The 6,112-nt window shown below is 39.8% G+C and overlaps 2 long non-coding RNA genes across 2 annotated transcripts; one reads left to right on the top strand and one right to left on the bottom strand.

Moving 5' to 3' along the window:
• Positions 1–241: 241 nt before the first annotated feature.
• LOC143136565 (uncharacterized) lies at positions 242–3,518 on the bottom strand. The gene is made up of 3 exons (XR_012989342.1): positions 3,439–3,518; positions 3,087–3,142; positions 242–828 (listed from the first exon to the last, which is right to left on the bottom strand). It is a non-coding gene; the product is annotated as an uncharacterized LOC143136565 (long non-coding RNA).
• A 1,312-nt stretch (positions 3,519–4,830) lies between these two features.
• LOC143136566 (uncharacterized) lies at positions 4,831–6,112 on the top strand. The gene is made up of 3 exons (XR_012989343.1): positions 4,831–4,883; positions 5,877–5,954; positions 6,074–6,112. It is a non-coding gene; the product is annotated as an uncharacterized LOC143136566 (long non-coding RNA).

Genomic DNA, 6,112 nt, shown 5'->3' on the forward strand with positions numbered 1-6,112 from the left:
ACTATTCACCTTTCAATATTTTTTTTTAACTACATAAGTACGATCTTATATAAATAACACTTCATTTTAATTCATGTAACATGAAAAAATACATCAGGTATTGTATGCAATTTCAAGCCCATAACATTTTCTAATGTTTTCACAACTATAACATTAAGCATTGCTGCCCATTGCATGAGTACACTGTACAAAGAAATAGTCTATAAAAGGTGTTTGCTGTAATATGTCCTCACTGGACATTTTTTTGAAATAGTGTTAAAATACCGTCACACCCCTACCTGACAGTCATGAGTACTTTGGTGGTTTGGTGCAAGGCTATTAGACTAATGGCCTCCTTACACCAAACAACTTTGACAAGATTTGGGAAAGATTCTTCAAAGATTGGAGTCTTTTGAGTAAAGCTTGAATGGGGGCATTAGTTAAAATACTACAATCTTTTAAGAATCTTTCCCAAATCTTGTCAAACTTGTTTGGTGTAAGGTGGCCATTAGACGTTTCCCCTCCCACTCAAGCAATTAGGACGCCTTTCACACTGCTCCTGCTTGACCTATCCCTTCTGGCAATTTCCAATCAGAGCCATGCAAACATTTTCATCTCACAGAATAGAGTGTGCATGCCTCTCTCTACAAACCATGTGCAGTGGCAGAGTCATAAGCCTCAAAAACATGGCCAAACTTAGATGTCTAATGTCAAAACATGATTTAGATAACTTATTGATGCATTCATCTCCAGTAGGGTTGACTACTGCGATGGGCTTTTCCATTTGGTGTAACTGGGCCGAGTCATCATCTACTTCTTTGGCTTCATGTTCCGAGTCCTTGGGCTTTTCTGTGAAAGAGAATCCCCTGGAGTTGACCATTTTTAATGCACTTTATTTACACCAATGTATTATAAGTTTTTATGCAGTGGTGTACAGTATAGAGTGATCACAGGTCATACATTGTGCATGGGTTAAATATCGTTCGCCCCCCTGCACTCTCCTACTGGTTGTTATGAGTAGAGCTTGCCCTGTGTACGCGTTATCTTGCAGCTTCAAGGCCGACTTTGGTTTCTTCAAAAGGCCTAGGCTAAGGCAGCATGAGACACAGTGCAACAAAATGAGACACAGGGCAGCAAACAGAGACATAGGGATACAGAGTGCACATAGGGGGAATTCTGGTAGAATAGCTTCAGTATGTTAATAGTATTAGTTAAACTTGTTATTTAAAATGTTATAAGAGTATTATGGTTAGGAATAACTTGTGTATTACTTGATTATGATTAAGGTTATAAGAATACATGCTTTACAGTTTCAAACTCTCTCTCAATGATGTCTACAACCCCTAGGATAATTTTATACAACACATGTTTACCCATTTTCCTTGCTGTGGTATGCCACATTATGACCATTGTGATGTTCATATTTACTACAGGACAGTATTAAAACTTGGATTTGACATGAGGATTTATGTAAGGAGTAATATCCGCTGAGGTGTCCAGATATGCAGAAATAATGGAGGAGACAGAGACAAGGACCTTCCGGAGTGGAATTCTCTCCCAAGTTAATTCATTCCGTATATTGGGACACCTTATAGCTTGTTATTCTGTTTATCTCCCATGTTGCCAGCAGGCATGCACTTATTGCACAAGGGAAATGTAGTTCAGTTTAAAAAGAGGCCGACCTGTTCAATATGTTGTACTACTTTCATTGGTTGCATGGGGAGCTCTAGGGTTCTGATGACGTGGCTAATTGGTGGCGTAATTAGGAGCCGGATAAAACCTGGACCTCCCAGTCCGCGAAAGACCTCTTGCTGGCTTGCTTGCTCGACATCACACTTGCGGCTGCGCTCCCCACTGACACACCTTTTTGCATTACATACATTTCATTATGCTGACATACACCACAGTTTTACTTTGGCATACATTTACTGACTTCAGAGCTATTCTAAATGCAAAAGTGCATAGAGGGAGTTATGACAAAACCGTGACTTAACAAACTATAAGCTATATAAGGTAGGCCCTATGCTAGGCCTATTACACAACATAAATTGTAACTAGGCTATGCTGGCGACCCAAATAAAATCTCCTTTGGGAACCAATGGCTTACAGTATCAAGCGGACTTAAACTGCCACCTCTTGGCGAAAAGTTAATAGTTTTGCATATCAGTAGTAATACATTTCACGCAGCTGCGTGAATCACGGAAAGCGCAAATGAAGTGGACACTTCTAAAAGGGACCCACGGTACAGTAGCTGAATGTCTGTGGCTAAAGCAGCCATAATGAAAGTGTTATCATTGTTTGGATACTTCACACACACATGCTTTTTAATCGCATAGACTACAACTACCAACTGGAATCAAAGCACATCGACTCCCCTCTCACACCCTAAACACGCACTTCGAACAAACAAAAAGCGTCTCAGTCTCATGGTATAGCCATAGGCAAAACTGTATCGGACCGGTGTAACGTTGACAGGCTACTAAATCATCCATCGCAAAGAATGATTTTTGTAGCATGTGCAACAAATATGTGTAGGTACAGCCCGGCCCTGGATACATCTCTCAACGCGGGCTCTAAAACATTTGGTTGTAAATTAAATATTTCAGTCTTTTATTATTTATAAATTTACAAAACACTCCAAACACTCCACACTTTCTGTGGAGTGTTGGAGTATTGTGTGTAGATTGAGATGAGAGAATTTAATTAATTTTAAGATGAGTCTGAAACTTACAATGTGGAAAAAGTGAAGCGCTGTGAACACTTTCCTTATGCACTGTAAATATCCAAAGCCAATTTGGGAAAAGGCTCGAGATATAAAAGTGCATCTAAAATAAATAGAATATTGTGGAAAAGTGTGTTGGTTCAAGTAAAAAAAAAAAAAGAAAAAACATGTTATAAAATTAACAAATCTATCCTTCTGTGTCATTGTTGGCAAAATGATCGGAGGGCTCAGAAGCCCCTAGCATTTTGGGGTGCCCAAAATTTCTAGCGACGCCCCTGACCTCGGTATTTTAAAAATTCAGACTACGACCTTGTCTGGAACATGTGCTGAATAACAGGTCTCTTAACTAACGTTAACCAGTAAAAAAAAAAAGTAGGCTACTTACCGCACATATTTCCATGTCCTTTGGTGAAGTTAATCGTGGCCTTTAGTGGCATCAACCTGATAAATAAATGCATTTTATTTACCTTAACCTTAGCCCATAAACCTTGAGATGAAACACAGCAACCTAACTTAGGTTGCTGTGTTGGCATGAATAAATACTAGCTAATGCTCAATGCGGTCCCTATTTAAATTACCGTTACTGTTAAGTTAATGATTACCCAAACGGCTAACGATAGCTAACGTTCACTGTTAACAATTGCCATATGCAAGATATAGTGACATTACGTTTAACCAACAATAGCAACATTTTTAAAGACAAAGATACATTGAACATCTGAACGCTGTACTCTTACCTGCACAATCTGTGGACATAATTCGTCGGGCGTAGTCAAAATATATTTTTCTGCGAAGTTGGTCTCGTCAAATGTGCCGCTTCAACTGTTTCAAGACATGCGTGGTAGCAGCTACAGATATTACAGAGGAATCGTTACGTCTTCTTCTACGTAATTATGCGCATGCGCAGAACGGATCTGGCAGGCGGTACGGATCGTGTACTGACAGGCTACCTGGGGTGAACCAGAGCCTGTGGTGGTGACTTCAACCGTCACTTTTCTGTCATGCATCTGACTGCAAGCTGTACAAACTCTGCCGTCATCATATCCAAGGTAAGAACTACAGTACTTTTGTATGCCAATTGAAAACTGGAATTAATTAGGAAAATACTGTTTTTATATTGTAGCATTAATGTTAACCAAAACTGTTTGTTAACCGTCATGTTAGAATTAGCTAACGTTTGCTAGCTAGCGAGCTAACATCGCTAACGTTAGCTGTTAATGTTAACTTTTCCAATAACTAGCTTTACCATTGTGTGAAATATCTGGAATGGTAGTAATATCATATCCAACAATAAGTCTGTCTGAGATTTCGTTATGGATGTAAAGTTTTAGTTTGAATGAAATGGCCAAGGCTATCAGGCACGAGTACGTTAGCTAACCTAGCTATAACTTAGCCTGCATGGTCATTAGGAGCCACTAAAGTAGGCTAACGTGAACAGGTTGTTGACCTACCTCAATATGATGCCGACAAGTCAAGGGATCTTTAGTTTGTGAAGGGTACCTATAGTGTTATATTTAGCCATCCTTACACCAGAAGACTTGACCAGATTTGGGTAAGATTATTGAAAGATTGTAGTCTTTTGAGTAAAGCTTGAAAGGGGGGCATTAGTTAAAAAACGCCAATCTTTCCCAAATCTTGTCAAAGTATTCTGATGTATGGGTAGCATTAGGCAAAATGTTCTTCATTCCATAGCCCTTATTTGGTTGTACCTGACTTGTGCCAAGGCATGTGTTCATTTAAGATGCATGTGAGGGCAGTAGTGCTTCAGTGATGGTCTTTTCATGTTATGTGTATTTTGCAATTTATTAATCTTAATTTCCCTCTGTTCCCTGTTTGCAGGCAGTGAGTTGTGAGGACTGCTTCCCTGAGAACACTGAGTGCATTCTGGAATATTCCAAATGTGTGCCACTTCCATACAAAAGAAGTTTGAATCCCGCAAGAGAGTTCACTCACCAAGTAGAGACAGACAGACACACACACACACATAGAATAGCAAATAACATTATTTGCATGTATTTGTGTCTGTTACTGTGTTTAGTTTATCCCCTTTTTTCATGTGTCTGTTTGTTGTTATGACTGTAGTGGGCTTCATCAACAGACCAGGGCAAAGTCGGTCTGTCCCGCTATTACAACATGCTACTTGACTATGTCTGGAAGCCATGGCTGCTGCCCTCAACATGCTGTAAGTGTTTGTGTGTTTTCAATGAGGGCTATGGGGTATGTCACTGTGCACACTCTAATTTGTTTGACAAATGTGCAATGTAATGCATTAATACAGAAACTAATCATCATTATTGTAGCTTTTTATAATAGGGCTTATTCACAAACACCGCCACGGCCATATTGTTGATATGACATTCCAGTTCTATAGACTATTCTATGTGACAATCGCCTGTAGCGCGTAGATTTGAGCTGAGCAGAGCACATAGCCTACGGCTTCATCTCGTCAATATAAGTAGATAAACGTATGGACCCATATCTAATAAACTCAATAGCATTAAGTAAAGACCCGTCATTATTGTCAGCTGTAACTTACCCCGATATTTATTTATAGCCAGAAGTATCTACTGATATCTTTCTCCGCTGAGTTTGTTCCTACTATTTGCCACATGCCGTGCCGCTAAGACGAGCTGAGAAGGGCGCATCATGAATAAATATATAGCCTATAGGCTACTGTAAACGTTGGCTAACATTGCCTACCTAGCAATGCTATCTATGCAAATGCAATTTGCCTGCTTGTCTTTTGTAGCCGTGGCCCACTGGTTAGCACTCTGGACTTGTACCCGGAGAGTTGCCGGTTCGAGCCCCGACCAGTGGGCCGCGGCTGAAGTGCCCTTGAGCAAGGCACCTAACCCCTCACTGCTCCCCGAGCACCGCCGTTGAAGCAGGCAGCTCACTGCGCCGGGATTAGTGTGTGCTTCACCTCACTGTGTGTTCACTGTGTGCTGTTTGTGTTTCACTAATTCACCGATTGGGTTAAATGCAGAGACCAAATTTCCCTCACGGGATCAAAAAAGTATATATACTTATACTTACTTATACAATATGTCCAAAGCACATCACATGAAGTTTAGCCATGTTTACCATTATGTTGGTGGTAATGTAAATAAGGTGTTGAATATATGCCAAACTGAGCATAATCATAATTTTGTTAAATCTTGTTTTCTATTGACAGAAACTGAAACCCTCACAAATAAAGTCACAAATCAAGAATTAACATTGATGGTGATGGTGGCAAGGGTGCCTTCATAAGGTAATTTATAATTTTTGTTTGTACACCTGATTCATTTACCAACTTATTTTGTAATGCTTTGATTTATATCTTAATCAACAATAACATAATGTATAGCAATTGCTGTTTTATTTTTTTAGGTGCCATCCAGCAAGTCCCAGCCTGGAGCCAGAGGCTGG

This window comes from Alosa pseudoharengus, unplaced genomic scaffold (genome assembly GCF_046254945.1).
Source record: "Alosa pseudoharengus isolate Yale_2024_CS ecotype anadromous, Long Island Sound unplaced genomic scaffold, YU_APseudo_1.1 YU_APseudo_1.1_scf_20, whole genome shotgun sequence".
In the NCBI taxonomy this organism is placed as follows: domain Eukaryota; kingdom Metazoa; phylum Chordata; class Actinopteri; order Clupeiformes; family Clupeidae; genus Alosa; species Alosa pseudoharengus.